The sequence below is a fragment of the Delphinus delphis genome, chromosome 21 (genome assembly GCF_949987515.2).
Source record: "Delphinus delphis chromosome 21, mDelDel1.2, whole genome shotgun sequence".
Taxonomy (NCBI): domain Eukaryota; kingdom Metazoa; phylum Chordata; class Mammalia; order Artiodactyla; family Delphinidae; genus Delphinus; species Delphinus delphis.
This window is the reverse complement of record NC_082703.1, coordinates 31,111,647-31,131,785: the sequence shown is the minus strand read 5'-3', so window position 1 is coordinate 31,131,785 and position 20,139 is coordinate 31,111,647.

Here is a 20,139-nt window from a genome sequence, read left to right as displayed (position 1 = left end):
ACATGAGAGGGAGAAACACTCCCAAACTCATTCTACAAGGCCACCATCTCCCTGATACCAAAACCAGACAAAGGTGTCACAAGAAAGAAAACTACAGGCCAATATCGCTGATGAACATAGATGCAAAAATTCTCAACAAAATACTAGCAAACAGAATCCAACAGCACATTAAAAGGATCATACACCATGATCAAGTGGGGTTTATCCCAGGAATGCAAGGATTCTTCCATATATGCAAAAAAATCAATGTGATACACCATATTAACAAATTGAAGGAGAAAAACCATATGATCATCTCAGTAGATGCAGAAAAAGCTTTAGACAAAATTCAACACTGATTTATGATAAAAACCCTCCAGAATGGAGGCACAGAGGGAACTTACCTCAACATAACAAAGGCCATATATGACAAACCCACAGCCAGCATCATTCTCAATGGTGAAAAACTCAAACCATTTCCACTAAGATCAGGAACAAGACAAGGCTGCCCACTCTCACCATTATTCAACATAGTTTTGGAAGTTTTAGTCACAGCAATCAGAGAAGAAAAAGAAATAAAAGGAATACAAATTGGAAAAGAAGGAGTAAAACTGTGACTGCAGATGACATGACACTATACATAGAGAATCCTAAAGATGCCACCAGAAAACTGCTAGAGCTAATCAATGAATTTGGTAAAGTAGCAGGATACAAAATTAATGCACAGAAATCTCTTGCATTCTTATACACTAATGATGAAAAATCTGAAAGAGAAATTAAGAAAACACTCCCATTTACCATTGCAACAAAAAGAATAAAATACCTAACAATAAACCTACCCAAGCACAAAAAAGACCTGTATGCAGAAAACTATAAGACACTGATGAAAGAAGTTAAAGATGATACAAACAGCGGGAGAGATATACCATGTTCTTGGACTGGAAGAATCAACATTGTGAAAATCACTATACTACCCATAGCAATCTACAGATTAAATGCAATCCCTATCAAACTGCCAATGTCATTTTTCACAGAACTAGAACAAAATATTTCACAATTTGTATGGAAACACAAAGGATCCCGAATAACCAAAGCAATCTTGAGAAAGAAACACTGAGCTGGAAGAATCAGGCTCCCTGCCTTCAGACTATACTACAAAGCTATGGTAATCAAGACAGTATGGTACCAACACAAAAATAGAAATATAGATCAATGGAACAGGACAGAAAGCCCAGAGATAAACCCACGTACATATGGTCACCTTACCTATGATAAAGGAGGCAAGAATATACAATGGAGAAAAGAAATCCTCTTCAATAAGTGGTGCTGGGAAAACTGGACAGCTACATGTAAAAGAATGAAATTAGAACACTCCCTAACACCATATACAAAAATAAACTAAAAATGAATTAAAGACCTAAATGTAAGGCCAGACACTGTAATACTCTTAGCGGAAAACAGAGGCAGAACACTCTATGACATCAATCACAGCAAGATCCTTTTTGACCCACGTACTAGAGAAATGGAAATAAAAACAAAAATAAACAAATGGGACCTAATGAAACTTAAAAGCTCTTGCACAGCAAAGGAAATCATAAACAAGATGAAAAGACAACACTCAGAATGGGAGAAAATATTTGCAAATGAAGCAACTGACAAAGGATTAATCTCCAAAATATACAGGCAGCTCATGCAGCTCAATAACAAAAAAAAGGACAACCCAATCGAAAAATGGGCAGAAGACCTAAATAGACATTTCTCCAGAGAAGGTAGAGATTGCTAACGAACACATGAAAGGACACTTAACATCAGTAATCATTACAGAAATGCAAATCAAAAAGACATGAGGTATCACCTCACACCAGTCAGAATGGGCATCATCAAAATATCTACAAACAATAAATGCTGGAGAGGGTGTGGAGAAAAGGGAACCCTCTTGCACTGTTGGTGGGAATGTAAATTGATACAGCCACTATGGAGAACAGTATGGAAGTTCCTCAAAAAACTAAAAATAGAACTACCATAGGACCCAGCAATCCCACTACTGGGCATATACCCTGAGAAAACCATAATTCAAAAAGAGACATGTACCACAATGTTCGTTGCAGCTCTATTTACAATAGCCAGGTCGTGGAAGCAACCTAAGTGTCCACTGACAGATGAATGGATAAAGAAGATGTGGCACATATATACAATGGAATATTACTTAGCCATAAAAGGAAACGAAATTGAGTTATTTGTAGTGAGATGGATGGACCTAGAGACTGTCATACAGAGTGAAGTAAATCAAAAAGGGGAAAAAAATACTGTATGCTAACACATATATATATGGAATATAAAAATAGTAATAATGATAATGGTTCTGATGAACCTAGGGGCAGGACAGGAATAAAGACACAGACATAGAGAATGCACTTGAGGACACGGGGATGGGGAGAGGTAAGTTGGGACAAAGAGAGATAGTGGCATGAACATATTTACACTACCAAATGTAAAATAGATAGCTAGTGGGAAGCAGCCGCATAGCACAGGGAGATCAGCTGGGTGCTTTGTGACCACCTAGAGGGGTGGGATGGGGGGGAAGACACAAAAGGGAGGGGATATGGGGATATATGTATACATATAGCTGCTTCACTCTGTTATACAGCAGAAACTAACACAACACTGTGATGTAGTTATACTCCAATAAAGATGTTAATAAATAAAATGGTTCTCTTATGAGAAAACAATAAAATAAAATGAGGCATGAGCACACTATCTCTATTCAACTGTTCCCTTCAAAAGTGTCTTATAAAGATAAAAGTTGTATTTATGTTTAAAAGAAATAGTTTGATATTTAAGTTCTATTATCTTTTTTCTGCAGTTCGATACTGGTATAATTTCTGAGCCTCTCCATTTACAATATTTTTCTGCTGCCTTCACACATGGATGATAGATTATAGCAAAGTCTTATTCCATTCTCTTTTCACCCTTAAAATATCTAGTATATTGTTCCCTTAAGTTTTAATAAAAAGGTAAGTATTCTAACATTTGTTTCTTTGATAATTTTATTAATACACTGTATATGGCCTATACTAAAATTTCCTTTCTTCAAATTCCTTTATTATTTAAATAGTAGAGTTCATGCTAACCTGTACACCTTCTAGAAGAATTAAAATATAAAATTTATGTTGAGAGTTACTTCTTTTTTTTACTACAGCATTTCTGGTTTGGTTATACTGTCCTTTCCAACAGAAACCTAAGCAGACATTCAAGTGTGTCATAAGAATGTTATTTGTCAACATGACAAATTCACATTTTTTGTTTATTAGATTCTTTAAAGCAGCTAGACTTTTGTTTGCATGTCCTTTTCACTGTCACCAATTTCATTTTTTTTTTTCCATCCTGTCATAGACCCCAAAGTCCAGTAAACCACACTGACGGGCACTGAAAGGGGACAGTGGTGAATTACATCACGTGGTGTGCTAACAACACAGGTCATGAGCTTTAAGTTGTAGAGCTAACAGCAGCCCTTTTTGGATCTTATACTTCCCGTTATAACTACATATTTTATCTGGTCAAAGTGTCATACATCAGCCAACAGCCATAATGAGAGGAAGGCTGACTTTTCTTCCTACATTACTCCGGGGTAATGGCTATTTTGTTTCACAAGAAAGGGAGTGTGAACCAGTGTACATCACTGGTTCAGTTTTCCAATTTAATCTCATTAATCTCCATGCTTCTGAAAGGTGATAAAACGCAGAGGTTAAGAGGATGGATTCTGGAATCAGATGTCAAACTTGCCTCAAAGTCTGTTTGTAAAATAGGGAGAATAACTACTTCACTGAGCCACTGTAAGGATAAAACAAACTACTATAGATAATACACAGTAGTGCCTATCGTGTCAAAACCCCATAGCAGTGTTAGCTGTCATTACTATTGGGTAAAAAATCTCTCCAAATCAGCCCAGTTCTTCATTCAGTGAACATATCATTGGTCATAGTTTTTAATTTGCTGTCACGTGTATCTCTTTGCAATTAGGAGAGACTTCCAGGATTGCTAACCAGACAAGGTTCTAAACCAGAATTCAAAGGATGCCTTTGGTTACTGCAAGTCAACTATCCTTTTACTTACATTTCATCAAGAAAATAGACAATCTTTGTGTTTGTTTTCTTAATGTAATTCACAAGGCTATGGTCACCTTACTGCGACTAGAGTGTAAACAACCTGATAGTAGGCGCTATGACTTATTCAAATTTTCACATGGATTTAATGCGGTCTGTGATGTAGCTTGTTACTTCAATTTTTCATTGAATAAAGGAATAGATTAATGAAAAAGTGATAGACAGAATCTGTGTAACTAATCAAGGCTCTATTTTCTTTCTTCATACTCAAAAATTTTAATCTGAAATTGGTAAAGAATAGATTGAGAGGAAATACAATGAACTTGAATAAACTTGCTTAACTTTGGTAGACTCTAGAAGTAACAATAGCAAACATATGGATTTCACATCTCTTAAAATACACAAGGATTAAAATTAAAAGGAATAAAGTGCTTGGCAAACATGATCTTTAATTCAACAGATGGATGTCTTTTCTACTTTTGCTGATAAAAGAAATTTAACATAATGAAAATGTGTATTTTCTGCCTTAATTTTTGCATTTTCTTGCACTTCAGTAAGAAAACTTAAAACCCCTCCGGCCTCTTCAGGTGTTTCGACAGTAAAGATTTTATTTTAACGTTTCTTTTTTTCTTGGCAGACAAGACAGAACCTATCCAAGTACGTATTTTACTAGATTATAGAAATCTGCTAAATTTAAATAGGTTAATGATCATGAACTTATAGCAATGGCATTAAGTTACATGCCTACCAGCCACCAACATATTACTGATATACATAGTTTACCGTATTTCAAAAGTTACTTGAGCATCTTTTATTGAAATTATGACTACATTTACTATTAGGATTCTATAGAATTAAAACAACAAAGTAATTTTGAATTTTCATTATCTGCTCTAAGAACATTAATTATTCTTGATATTTTCATATTAATTTGAATTCTATGAAAAACTGAATTTTTGAACTAAAATGTGGGCAGATACGAAAACAAGTATTTTTAAATATCTTGTGGGATGTATCTTCCAGCTTAGTCTTCATTGTCTGTTTCAAAATTGTTTTGTTTTCCAGGTTCCCCTTTTCATCAAAATAAGCATACTTCACTTAGAACCTAAATATATGATTTTTATTTGTCAAGTATATTTCTATTTAAAAAATTTGAATAAGACTCCATTTTGAAGTTATGTTGAATTACTGCAAGTATTTAGTTACTGTTGACTAACGAGTAGATTAAAATGTGCTAAATTATATGAAAGAATTCACAGGTATTCATGCTATAAAATCATTTTCGAAGGTTATATTCCTTTTCAGTGCTCCATATTCAAACTCACTAATTTTTTTTAAAAAATCAAGTGTTAAAAGATATCTATGCTACAAAAAAATTAAGAATTTAAACAAAATGGCTATAGTTAATATTAGCAATAGTACAGGAAACAATCAGATGGTAGGAATTTGCCACACTTCAATCTGTTTTGGAAATCAATTTAGCAGTATGTATTAGTAGCCTAAGACACTTGAGAATTTAGTAATTTGGGTTAAGATATATGTACCACCGGTAACAGTGTAAAATGCCTGGGATTATCTACGTGTCTACAATATTATGATGGTTAAATTATACTAGTTTTATGATGGTATTAAAAAGTCATGTTTGTGTGTGTGAGAAGAGCTTTAAATGTTTATAGTCTTTGAATTATTCATCCTGCTAAAAGCCTACCTTAGCCATAATGACGTGTAGGCAAAGACTTATATACAAGGATATTATAGCGTTAGGTAAAATATCTAAAGAAGATTTTTTAGATACATGTATTCTGCTATTTAATGGAACAATCCAGTAATTTAAATCATGCTTTTAAAAGTCTTTAATACTTGGGGGGGGGGGAAAAGGTTAATAAAAATGGTAAATGAAAATTCAAGGAGCAAAAGAGCACCTAGTTTTTTTTCACCAAATTTTGTAGGTAAGATACACAAATTATAAACACTCACAAAAAAGAAATGCAAATACTGTGCATACACCTTTTAGAAACTAAAGAAATTTACTTATGACCTGGCTGCATGTTTTTCCTTTATAATTATGTACATTTTTAAAATTTAACAGTGAATGTGAATATAATATTGTGGTATAAATAGCATTTGGATTAAATGCTAAGAACACTGAAAAATGGCTCACGTATTTGATTAAAACTATATGAAGTATGTTTTGGGCAGATACTAAATTGCATGGAAATTATTAAGTTGTATCTCCAATGACTTTCTATTTTCTTCATTGTTTCTACATTTAGTAATTGGAATTTTTCTGTAAGCAACGTTTGCCCCTTTTCTCCCATTTATTCAGTTTCATAAGTATGGACTCATGGATATTAATTTTATTTGGGGGATTATAATCCATTACTATCACCATTTTGTTGGTGAAATTTTTCCAGCTTTGGGGCAGTTCCTGTGTCCTTTATAACGTGGCCCCATCCTTTTTCTTTTGTTTTTAGCACTTATTTACTTTCTGATATTGCAAGACGCTCCAGGTTTATCTTGCGTATTTCCTGCTCCAACCTCAGAACCAGCCATTTCTCCAAGGAGCATGGCTTCTTTTATTGTAGAATGGCATTTAAAAACCAAGATCTTGGTTTCTTATCATTACTGGAGCATCACTACTTCTGGGAACACTGTAGTAATAAGTTATGCAGGCAAGATGCAAAGACAAATGTTAAAATGCGGTCAAAACTTAACAGATTTTTGCAGACCCCTAAAATATTCATTATTGTGATCATTTTAACATGTCCACAAATTTTTAATACCTCTCACCTCAAGAGATGGAATTTAACCACCACTATCCTCTCAAGTGTGGGCTGGACTTACCTTCCTTTTAGTAATTAGAGTATGGAAAAAGGGAAGAATAATAACTTTCCACTGAGGAATCCTGGCAGGCCCTCCTTTAAGCAAATAGTCCAGGTTAACTCACTGAAAGTAATAAAGTAAAAAATGTTGATAACACCCCAGTATGATGTGATAAAACCTCAAGGGTACTCTTCCATTAAATCTGTAACATCAGGTTAATCGTAACACATATGAGACAAACTCAAACTGAGGAATGTGGACAAAAAATATCTAACCAGCCGCCTTCAAAAGTGTCAAGGTCAGGAAAGGTGAAAGACCATCAAACTCTCCTAGATTGGAATAGACTGAGGAGACATGAAGACGAAATGCAGTGTGGTATCCTGACTGGATCTGGGAACAGAAAAAGGGCGTTTGTGGGAAAACCAGTGGTATTTAAGTAACATCAGGCAGTTTCGTAAATATTATCACACCATTGTTCACTTTATAGTTTTGATAAATGCATCACGGTTATATACAGTGAAAAAATTAGAAGAAGCTCTGCAAATGATATATGGGAACTCTGTACTACCTTTGCAATGCTTCTGTAAATCCAACATTTTGAAATAGAGTACAAAGTGCAAAGGTAGGACAGGGTTCGAAAATTCACATCTCTTAGTTAACACAGTGCCGTATAAAGGAAGGGCTGCCTGCATGTCTATTTCATCCCATATCACAGAGCCTAGAACAAAACAGACGCTGGATAAATGGAGCCTTCAGTTATTAGTACTATTTTAGAGTAATGAGACAATGTTAAAAATGTAAATGGAAGTTATGTTCTCTTGGAAGTTGAAACTGGAAATTTACACGCAATATCATAGGCAGTATGGAATGATTGAAAACGTGTGGATAGACTGAAGTGCTTCTAGGGACACAAATGGGAATCATATATAGCGATGTTATCTAAAAAGAAATGCTCTTCAATTTATTTTTATGCAGCCCAACTTGGAGAAGGCAAAGAGACTAAATATTGTTTTATGGGAAGAGATGTCTTGCTTCAATACTGAATCATCCATCGTGTATGTCTCTGGGACCCGAGTCATGCCTTTGATTTCTCTTTTATCCCTCTGATGACTAGTTCAGCATTCTTTACACTGAAGGCTCTCAATAAGTCCTTGATGACTGAATGCTTTTTGCGATTCTTTCATCTTCACTCTGATTTATTGCACTCCTTTGAACCAACAACGAAGCACAGATGGGGAAATTGATGCAGCACTTCTGAAACCTGTTCAATTAGTTGTTCAACTGTATTTTAAAAGGGAATGTGCATCTGTCAGAATGGGAGGAAGGAGAAAGTATTTTTCATTTTAAGAGCCTGTGTCCATTTGACTGATTCTAGTCAAATGGAAGAGGTTAGCAATGATTCTGACTTCAAACGTCAGGCCTCCCAACTCTTTCTGCTTAAAGCTGTGGAACACAAGCATTTTTCCTGCCTCAAAGAATTGCGGAACTTTTATCTGTGCTTTTAAGAAGCATTCGGTGGTGGTGATTTGACACATTGGTCCCATAAACCTGACTAAATATATAGCACTTGGAAAATCGGGACAATTTAAGTGTTTCAGGTCTCATATAAAACAAGAAAGTTCATCTGGTTCTGATGAAATAGGCTGTGAAAATAATGTGCACTGAAGCAAAATTAAGACTCAATAGTTATTAATGTTTCAACTTTGTGTAGCATTGTCAAGGGAAGCTATAATTCTATTAAGTAACTACTTCAATTTGTTACAGAATTATTTAGCTCACAGCACTATGTTTAGAATAAATCTGAATTAACCTGCATATGAAAAAGTTCAGACTCAATTCTTCATTAAGCCAACTGCCTACCCTCATTCTTCTAAGTCTCCAGCAGGTGACAGTGAAATTTTCATGGCTATACAAAGTACTTGGCGATGACTAAAATACCTGGGCTTCAGAAAAAAATTCAAATTTTAAAATGGACCTTGATAAAAAAAAATATATATATCAAACCCAATTGGTGGTTGTACTTCTCTGTAATTAAGCCTAAAACGTAAATCTAAATGAAAAGAACTGAAAACTTTGATGCAGAGGCAATACTCATACCCCAAAAAAGAAATTTTGTAGAAAAAAATCTCACTATCTTAAAAGACACAATGCAGTTAAGCAGATGTTTGGCAGCTAAGAACGTATAAGCAGAGAGGTAGATTTTCTAAGAGGAAAGCAGAGCATTATTAACACATTGGAACATTTCAATAGAATACATATATTTATATTTAAAAAATAAAGGTGTTTCATCCGCATAAGAGGCATCAGTGCAGAAAAAAATGGGCCAATCAATTCTATTTCCAAAACAACGTTTGCATCCTACAGGAACAGATTTGTCCGTATGGTACCTGCTGAGATTAGATCTGCATCTCTCTCACCCTTTCCTTCTGCCTTAGCGGAAGAAAGTTCTTCTGCATGTGGAAAATCCCAGGGTTTTAACTGCTTTGGCCTCCTACTCAGGAATCAGGTCCAAACCTCTTTGCCATGAAGGCAACGATGCCTATGAACAGACGACTCTGCCTCCTGCTTCTGCTGTCTTTAGACTGTGTCAACAAGGAAGAGGGAGCTGGAGAAAGCTGAAAGAACACATTCTGCCTGGATATACTCCCTGCATGTAAACCCAGGCAAAATTGAAGGGTAGCTTAAATATCTTCCATTGAAAGACATCCAGAAACCTCTCATTGCTGACTCTCAAATAACATGCGTGTTACAGTTTAGTATAAAGCTAAAAACTACCACACCATTTGATTGGTCTTTCTGTGGTTAATTTTTTTAAAAAGCTTAATCAAAGTCCATATACTGAGCAATGGAACCCGCAGAACCATTTTGAATGGGTTCAGCCGTATCTCCTAGAAAGCAGACAGAGCATGAGATGGCAGAAAAAAATAAACCCCATCAAGTCTGGTAGTGCGGCCAAGCCATTGGTATCAAAGCCACACGCTGTGCGGTTAATTCAGTGAGGTCATGACCCTGCGGGGGGTGAGGGATCACTGCAGGGCAGCTGAGCAGCTTAGAATGAACCGAAGTGAAGCCACAGTGGCAGGGCTGTGCATGTGTTCGATAAACGTCCCCAAAGCACAGTGGGAACCAGGGACAAGCCCTGTTGACATGGAGCATTTCAGTGATAGAAGCTGACCTTAGATAAGGTAGCGTTCCCCCCTTGAGTGCTAGGGCTTTTGCCATACAATAAGGCGGCCTCCACATGCACTGACAAATCATGGGTGGCATATGGAAGTCACTGTAGTTTAAGATATAGCATCCTAATAGCAATAATCGTCTTTTAAAAATAAGTTGCACAGTTACTCGGAACAAAAAATGAATCAAATAATGCCATTTGCAGCAACCTGGATGCAACTAGAGATTATCATATTAGATGAAGTCAGTCAGAAAGAAAAATACCATATGATATCCCTCAAATGTGGAATCTAAAATATGGCACAAAAGAACCTATCTACGAAACAGAAACACACTCACATAGAGAACAGACTTATGGTTGCCAAGGGGGAGGGGTTGGGAGTGGGATGGCCTGTGAGGTTGGGGCCAGCAGGTGTAAGCTGTTACATATAGAATGGCTAAACAACAAGGTCCTACTTTATAGCACACAGAACTGTATTCAGTATCCTATGATAAACCATAATGGAAAAGAATATATTAAAAAAATGTACATATATGTATAACTGAATCACTTTGCTGTACAGCAGAAAATAACACGTCACTGTAAATCAACTATACTTCAATTAAAAAAATCAAAAAAATAAGTTGGAAGGATGTAACATGTAGCACAGGGAATGCAGCCAATACTTTTTAATAACTTCACGTGGAATAGAACTAATAAAAATATAAAATTACCATGCTGTATCCTGAAACTAGTATAATATTGTAAGTCAACTATACTTCAATTTTTAAAAACGAATGAAAAATAAACAAAACTATACTGGGTAAAAGCTTCAGTGACCCCATAGAATTCAGCACATCAACTGGTTGGCATGAAGGCCTAATGGCTTTTACTGGTATTGACCTAGAACCCGGAGCATAGGATACACTTAGTACATAGATTCTGAGTTAATAGTTCTTTCATGAAATATACCAGACACTGAACTAACTCAGCCTCTGTGTAAATGTTATAATTGGCCGACTCTCTGGAGGTTTCAAAGCAAGGACGACTGGGCCGGGTAGATGGCTCCGGGTGACTGCCAGGGACCTGCCCTAAGACAAAGGTGAGTGAACTTATCCCTGTCCACCGAAGCTGTGAAGCTTTCGATGTAAGCTCACTGCTACCAAACCCAAGCCTGTGCTTGCAAGACAGCATCTACATTCCTCCCCATGTCAGAAGCTCACAGCAGTTTTTAAACATGTATTCCACCCTATCTGCTGAGTGGAAAGAGAAATGGGAAAACTGCTGTAAGATATGATTTTAAAAAAATGTTGTACTCCTTGAATTTCGGTCACAGCCATTGTTCACAAATGCCACTTTTCCCGTGACAGCTCGAGGACTGATAATGACATCGGTAGGGGGGGCATGTTTCAGTCCCTGTTGGTTTAGCAAAAAAAACAGGAATTATGTTGAAGGCATATTTCTACTAGCGATTCCAAAAAGGAATCTATGACTAACACAGGAGGGGAAAGTCATTATGAACTGAAGTTATAGATGTTCTAAATGGTGAACTACTGTGCTTGGAAGAATATGTTATAAGCCACTTGATGAAAAAAAGAGCAACTGGACTATAAAAATGAACAAATAAAAAAGAGTATAAAAAGGCCAGGGTGAAGTAAGTAGTGAAAGGCTTTTAGTACCAAGACATTGACTGGAGTCCATTAAGAAGTAGAAATGAGATTGCAGGTGTACTTGCAGAGCTGGCCCTGTGCTGTATTCCAACTCAGTAATTCTACAGACATGGAGCAGATGAACACAATTTTTAAAAAATTAATGATCAAAAAGGCAGAAGAACGTAAGCATTAGTGATAATCACTGCTGAAAATAAGAAACTTTGGGGCTTTAAGTTCTTCCATAGGTGCTCAGTGGTATATATTCACAGATGAATTTCTGGGCAAAATAAAAGTGCATATAAAACGTGTTAGTGATAAGTAAGAGGGATCAACTTCTCCACATTAATGAAAACCACACAGCTTAATTATGGACAGTGTGCCTTGTTAAGTATCTGTATGACCAGAGAAGAGAATGAGAAGTGAAGAAATAAACAGTAAAGCTAAAACTAGCTTAAGATTAAAGTAACATAATTCAAAGGCAACATGATAAGCATTGACAGTCACTTTAATTACCAAATAGCGAAAAGTAAGCAACAGCACGAGCTTGCAAGATTCTGTGTCTGTCTAGCGCTGCATAAATTATCCCTCAGTCTATTTTGATCCACTAAATAATTTCTACACACATAAATCAGGAGTATCTCAATCACCTTGTTATAAGAACTAAATCTACACAGTATAGAGCAAACGGCCAAGACAAGTGGAGACTTGATATGGGAAGTTCTAAATTTATACTTATCGCGCCTCTAAATTTATACGTATCGCGCCACGTAAACATACAACCTAAATATTACAGTGAGAATGACATGCAAACACAGCTTCACAACAAATCCCCAAGCTCATGCTTCCACCTAGACTGTTGCTCTGAAGCCCCTCCTATATGGAAAACAAGGGCCATCTTTAGTCATCACATAACTCTCATCGGCCTAACTGCCCCAAACGTGGAAGACTGTTGAATGTCTTGTATAAACTCTCATGGGCAGCGCAATCTGACACTCCTGCACTTGTGCAGTGTCTGCAAAAGAGGCCTGAGGGACAGAGCCTGAAGGTAATAAAGTTCATCGCTTCTCCCAGTGGAGGGCTAGCATCTCAAATATTGATACATTTGGAAAGCAGAGGGACACAGAACACCGTCCACTCCTGTCTGCATATTTCTCTCCTCCAAAAGTAGCCAGCCACCCCTGCCAATTTCCTGGGTCAAATTCTAGGAAAAATTTACAATGTTTACAGTTGAGCTAGGAAAAAAAAATCCCTGGGGCAGGGGGGTAAAGGCCATGAATGTACTTAGCATTGAGCCTTAGGCTCCAGTCATGGAGTCCAGAAGAAGTGGCAGCTAGAAAGTCTGCAACGTAGAACTGGGAAGTGGTCTCTGTGGACTGCTGTTCACAGTGGCCCACATTCACATGTGGAACCACCCTCTATTAGAGTAAGCCCACGCCATATCAGTGACCGAACTCTTCCATGAGTTGACAGCGTTGGACAGGGCAGGGAGCCAACCACTTCTAGCGTAGCTACTATGTGGTAGGCGGCGTTCAGTCTACTAGGTGCACAGTATCTCTTTTCATCTTGTCAATAGCCATTAAGGTGGACAGCAGCCTACTGCATCACGAAAAAGAAAGCTAGAGGAAGTTAACTGCTTCATGCCCAATGCCAGGAAATAATCGCCCAGTCCAGATGAAATCTAGGTCTGTGTTATTCCCAGTCCCATGTTCCTTATGGCTGACTCGCCAGAAGGCTGCTTCCACCCAGCTTCTGCTAAACCACTGACACCCGTCCAACCTTGAAGGCCAGCAAGCACGTGCGCAGTTCCAGAGTATCCCCGGAGCCAATGAGGAGAGACATGGCCCACAAGCAAACATGATAGTGACTGTGGTTATGATTCTTCAATGTCCTGATTGAGCTCATAACTGTCAATTGAGAAATTTGAGAAGCGTCATTCCCTAAAATCTCAGACATGAGGGGAGAAAATTAGATGTTCAGTCTTCTGTGTTCTGAACAGAGCACCTGGACTAGGTAGATGCAGAGAACCTATCACCTCAGCTCGAAAGAATATCATTTTGGAATTTTCAGAATTTACGAGAAACACCAAAGGAGGCTGGATAACTGCTAGCAAAAATCTTCTATAGAGCTCTGCATGCAAGATCGGCAAAGACTGGAAGGTGCCCAGTGCAACGTCAGTGCTGAGGAATGAATCTAAGATGTAAAGCTGTAGACCCGTGGGCATCAGCAAGGCCAGGACCTGACACTGCAAAAGGGCATTGCATTATTGCGAAAATGTGTAATTTAGAAGGCGATTCTGAACATAGCTCTAGACTCTGGTGATTTTGGTGTCTAATAAAAGTTACGTGTAATATATGTATTTCAAGAAAAAGTAATCATCGTAACTTAATCAAAGAAGAAGAGCACAGTAATCATCGTAACTTAATCAAAGAAGAAGAGCACAGTTGATCCTTGAACATCAGTTTGACCGCAGGTCCACTTATAAGTGGGTATTTTTCAATAGTGAACACTTGGCAGCTGCAGAAGACCCTGTAAGTTACAGGTGGATTTTTGACTGCTCAGACGGTCACTGCCCGGCAAACCGCCACATTGCTCAAGGGTCGACTGTATACAATTTCATGTAAAAAAACTGAATTATCAAGCCATGGTTCTTAGTTTGGAAATAAAAATAAACTTACTAAAAATGATAATTGAATGAAATTACTATGGGTCTTTAGTTAAAGACAACAGCAGAATAGGGGAAACAAGGTATTGCCAATATCCTTGTTAGAGCTTTAGAGCTACTTTGTGAAATTATCCCCAAGGTGTACAATTAGTTGTCCAAATTTAGTGACAGTACAGAATTACATAAAACATAAAGAACACGTTTTTGCAATGAATCAAGTTTGAGATATTACTTGTATGGTTTAACCTACAGACATGAAAAATAATACTATTTATAAAAATACTTTTCTGGGAAAAAAACATGATATAATTACAATGCATGTATAGAACGGCTTGAAAATGAATAGTATTTAAAATCCTACTTATCAGAAATGTGAAAAATATTGTGTATTTTTATTGATGAGCTGACATTATTAACCCTTATAAATAGGAACTTCTGTCTTTGCTTTTGTTCTCCCACTTGTAATAATGGTGATGTATTTTCCCAGAACCACTGGGAAAATGATCTGGATGATTCTATTGCACCTTATAAGGGCAGCTCTTAGTCTTGGTTGCATTTGGCCTGTTCCGAAAAATCACCTAGTATCCAGCCACCGCTATGCAGTTGAGAATCTTCATTTTGAAATCTAGAACTTAGCTTCATAGCCAATTTCCTGAGACATAAATGATTACACAGTTAAGTGACCTTACAAATTTCATTTTGTTTTGCAGTTCTCTACAACTGTGGACATTATATAAATATTTCTTCACTCAACTAAGTGTCTGGATAATTGTACCTGTCGGATAAAATTTTGTTCTGTGAAGCTCTGTCTTTCAAATGCACGTTCTTCCCTTCTGAACCCTAAGTTGCTCACCGAGTCTCCATCCACAAAAACCTGATCCACCATCTTTCACCACTGAGTGTGATCGGGACTTTGTTTATCACACTTCCTTAGAGCCCATCTCACCTGGAATTATGTACACTGTATTCATACACGACGTAGGTAAATAGTCTCTAGATCTGCTACAATAAGACAGTTGCCCCCCTACAATTGAAATACCTGCCCCGTTGGCTTCTACCGCTATAAATCAATGCCTGTGTTTCAAGAAGAGAACATCTGTCCATCTTCAAAAGGAGAATAAGTGCATGAACACATCGGTTGCCTAGAAGTAGTTAGGAAATAACACCATCCGTGTTGGAATCATTGAATAGAATTTGAAGGACCTGATTTATTTTGCAGATAAAGAACTGTACTTAGGAAGAAACATCATTCACTTGGTGTCACACAGCTGGTAAACGGTATAGTGTGTGAGCGCGTGTGTGTGAGCGCACGTGTACACACCTTCACCACCTTAACTTCCACAATCAGATCACTGCTCATTCTGTTACTCCATCTGGGAATTGGAGATGCCAATGTTATGCTTCCTGCTGTGCTATTAATCACTCCCCCCTCAAAAAAAATCATTTCCACTGTGTTATTTGCATAGAAACATACAAGTGAGAAGGGCAGTAACATCATGACTATGTTTATGGCTTTCTTATGTAGCCTGATAGAAGATGCTACTATGGAACTGTTCTTCCTAGTTTAAGAAGGGAGGTAAATCCTGCCTCAACGGGACCTGTGGCCACTTATCAGAGTAACTACACTGGAGCAAGGGAAATAAATGCGGAAGACCCTGCAATTGCCCTCTGGGGGCTGAGAGGTCTCCAGCTGACAGCTAACAAGAAGCTAGATCCCAGTTGCACAACCACTACAAACTGAGCTTGGAAGAAGACCCTCCCCACACAGCCTTAGATGAGATCATCACCCAACCAGTACCTTCCTTTCAGCCTTTTGAAACTGAGCAGAGAAACCAGCCTTGCTGGTCCTGAACTTCTAGAGAATGGTGAGATAATTCAACTGCTTTGTAAGCCACTAACTTTGTGGAAGTTTGGAACATAGCAATAGGAAACAAATATATTATGGAACCATTCCACTCTCCCCCTAAAAGTCATAGTGGTCTCCTGGGTAGATTGGGGTCTACTGGAGGCCAGATGATAAATGGAACAGTAGTCCAAGTCTGTTTTACTCTAGGTCCAATGAGTCTGAATGAACCACATGTTCCCAATTATCTGGGGTGGATATACATGGCAACTGTCATAACCCCTAATCAATATACTGACCCAGATTGAGTCAACATTGTAGGAAGGGCCAAGTAGAAACCCTGGAATCTGCCACCCTTCAACCTAATTAATAAACCAGAAGCAATACAGCAGCCAGGTAGATTTGAAACGTTTGGCAACATCCTCAGACTTAAATTACGTAAGTGTGGATTTTGATTACCAGTATATCCCTTTGAATTCACGTTTATAGCCCCTTCATAAACTAGAAGGACAGTGGAAGATAAGAGGGGAGTAGAAGAAACAACCAAGTGGAAATCCTTCTTACAGCTCCTGTGCTGTACGTGATGTGTACACTGAACTAGATTAACACCACTTCTGGAACTTAGCACACAGCTACTGATCTGAGGAATCCAAGCTTTTCAATCCTTATCAGAAAGCAGTTCATTCTTGTGTGGAAAGGGCGACTGTACACCTACAGTCTGGCTTCAGCATGGTGTTAACTCCTTTTCTCTCAAAACTATCGTCTGTGAGGACTTGACATCTTATGCCACGAAGTGTCATGCAGGCTTCGTGTACGGTAATTGCTCCAGGGTGTAGTGGCAAGTGCTTTGGAGGGTGGAAACAACAACCGCAAGAGACTCAGAGGCCTTTCATATTGGTAAAGTTTTTTGGGGGGGAGGGGTTCTATGATCTGGGACACTCCAGGAGCACTTCCAACGCAAACACATTAGTACACCTGGAACTCCCTACTACAAAATAAGAGTCCCAGCACTAGATGGCCCCTTGAGATTTTAGAGACAGCATATGTCACTCTTGCAAATGCTACTCTGACTCATCTACTGGTTGGATCAAAAGGGTCCCAGTCTCATGTGGGGCTTAGAGTGAGAGAGGAATGTCAGGTCCACTCTGTGCTGCAAAACCCCTACCATGCGACCTGCATGATCTGGGAAAGCCAGTGCTATGATAAATAACCCTAGGAGCTAAAGATGCAGAGAAGTGTCTGGAAAGCCCCCATAGAGAGTCACAGCACAGACCCCTGGGGTCCCAGAGCTAGGCCATGCTATTTATAGCAGAGTCAACACTTCCTGCTATGCCACTGGGTCCTGATAACTAGCCAGTGTCTGCCCACGGAACATCAGTGACTCTGAGATCAGAGCTGCACGTCAGGAGGTGAACACCCACAGAGCTCCGCATCGTAGGGTCAGCTGGCACAAACCCCGTATGTGATGGATACGGCAACTTGGTGATCAGGTCCAAGCATATCCAAATGTCTCAAGTTTCATGAACAGGATTGCCTCCCAACTCTTGGACCAGAACCTTTGTCAGCTCAACCTACGGCATTAAAGAGGTCCCCTAAGACCAGCATACAGAGAAGAAGAAAAAACTCAGATCGGTCACAGATGGGCAGCTTAATGTGTTTGTGCTGGAAACACATCTTTTGCTTAATAGTGTTGCCACTACAGACCCACTTACAGGTGGACCTGAAGACATCGTGAGGGAAAATGTTCCCAGTCGATAGGGTTTCATGCTGCTGTGAAAGCCCTTTACATTCACTAAGCTGTGTCTGTAAAGAGGCTGAGTTAGCCTGAGAGAAGAATAGACGTGAACTCCTGGCCAGTGGCAAGTATGATGGCTGTGGGTCAGGATTCTTAAAATAGCAAGTTTAAGACGGTGAACAAGGAGGTCTGGGGAACAAGTATGTGAATGGGCCTCCGGGATAAAGCACGGACTGTAGGCATCTTTGTGTCTCATGTCCACGTCCACCAGAAAGGCTCCTCCGCAGAGGAGGTGTTCAACAACCTAGCCAACGAGATGAGTTGTCTGGTGCCTTCAGCCAGGCCCTGTCCTCAGCCATCCCAACGGGCCCACAGAAGGAATAAGCATGGTGGTGGGGAAGAGACCATGCCTGAGCACCATAGCATGGCTTTCCTCTCACCAAGGCTGGGCTGCCTACTCACACCCCTGAATACTTACCTCATTAGCGTACATTGCACGGTGGTAGCAATTGACCTGAGTATCTTGAGTATCTAGGGTGGTTGCTACTCACTGGGACAAGACATCTGGGACCTGGAGGAACCCCTGAGACATCACTTGGTACTTCTAGGCCTGTTGACACAATGAAGGGGGATCATAGCATTCTGAACTGATAGGAGATCAAGTCCCCCGAGAGATGAAATTCTGCACCTCAGCTGCCACCAGCAAGCTAAAATGTGGGCCAAGAGTAAGGGACATCCCGCATGGGTGATGGAAAAGGGAGATTATTAATTACAGCCCCGAACTGGCTGCAGCAACGGGGACTCCATCCTGTTACACTTACTTCCCTAAGATAAAGGTGTGGCTGACTTACCACCATGCTGAGCTGGGCACAGAAAAGACCTAATGTTGCATCTGCGCAGCACAAAGGATGGACAGGATGCCGACAGAAGAGAAGAAGAGTTGCTGCCCCTTTTCATCCCTTTGGCCTGGCTCTCATTTCAGAGCTAGTGAGACTGGGCAATTTCATGCAAGGTGACCCTCCAACTAAGCCTTCCACCATAATTGCTTTCCATGTTCTTTCAGATTTCTGTCATAAAATCATCTTCCAAGTCTAAAATTCTGACCCATGGGCCCTGTACAAATGTGTTACAGAAGTGAAGAGTAGTTGATACTAGGAAACCCTCAGCCAATACAGGAGGAGAGCTGGTGGATAAATGCTACAGCCCAGGGCCGAGTCTGGGAAGCCTTCTACATGCTTCTCAGATGCCCCTGCAAAACCCAATCCCTGGTGCCTGCAGCAGAGACACAGATAACATACTCTGGTCACTCCTTCCGTCTCCCTCTGCCTCCTCACTCCTACCCGGAGTCAAGTCTCAAATCAACCTGCTGCCCTGATTGCAGACCCTGCTTTCGGAAACAGAACGGAGACGCCTAGGTTTCATGGAAACCTCCTAGATATTAAGAACGATTCCTATATACTTATTATCATTTGTAATATTAGCATTATTGAACTGGTGCTAGATAAGCGTACATTATGTATGTACCTTAGCATATGTAAATAAGATTATTCCTGTATGAGCTGTGGTTTTATTCACTGATGATATTAAAGTTTATACTGAACTACGTCTCTCCATTATAAGTGTTAAAGTACACAATTATTCATCTGCTGAGCTGACATTTTTCAGCCTGACATTTAATATTGTCACAGACAAACAGTCCTACTGAGCCTTGCCTAGGATTTCAAAGACAGTGTCTGCAGGCAGAAACGTTTTAATTAAAGTTTGAGTTAATGAAAATTATGAGTCACAAAAATAACTGCCTCAAGTAATATTAAATATCCAGACTGGAAATAAATCTGGAAGTTCTAATCTAAAAGCTTTCAATCGTCTCTAAGTTTGCTATAACGAGCACAAGGTTCAGACGTCCACCACTGTCAATTTTGTTCAATTTACTACCTTGTAGAATTTGTAAACAAGCCCATTTCCCTCTTCAGAGATGAGCAGTTCTTTTTGTTGTTGTTTTCAATTTTGCATTCCCCACAGTGATTCTCACATAGTAATAAGAGGAATATTAGCTCACGTTTTGATCTCACGCTATGTAATAGTTTGTTTTACACACGTTCCCATATATAGTTTTTTACAGCATCTCTGTGAAAGAGTTAGATCATCCCCATTTTACAGATAAAGAAATTATGGTACAAAGGTCTAA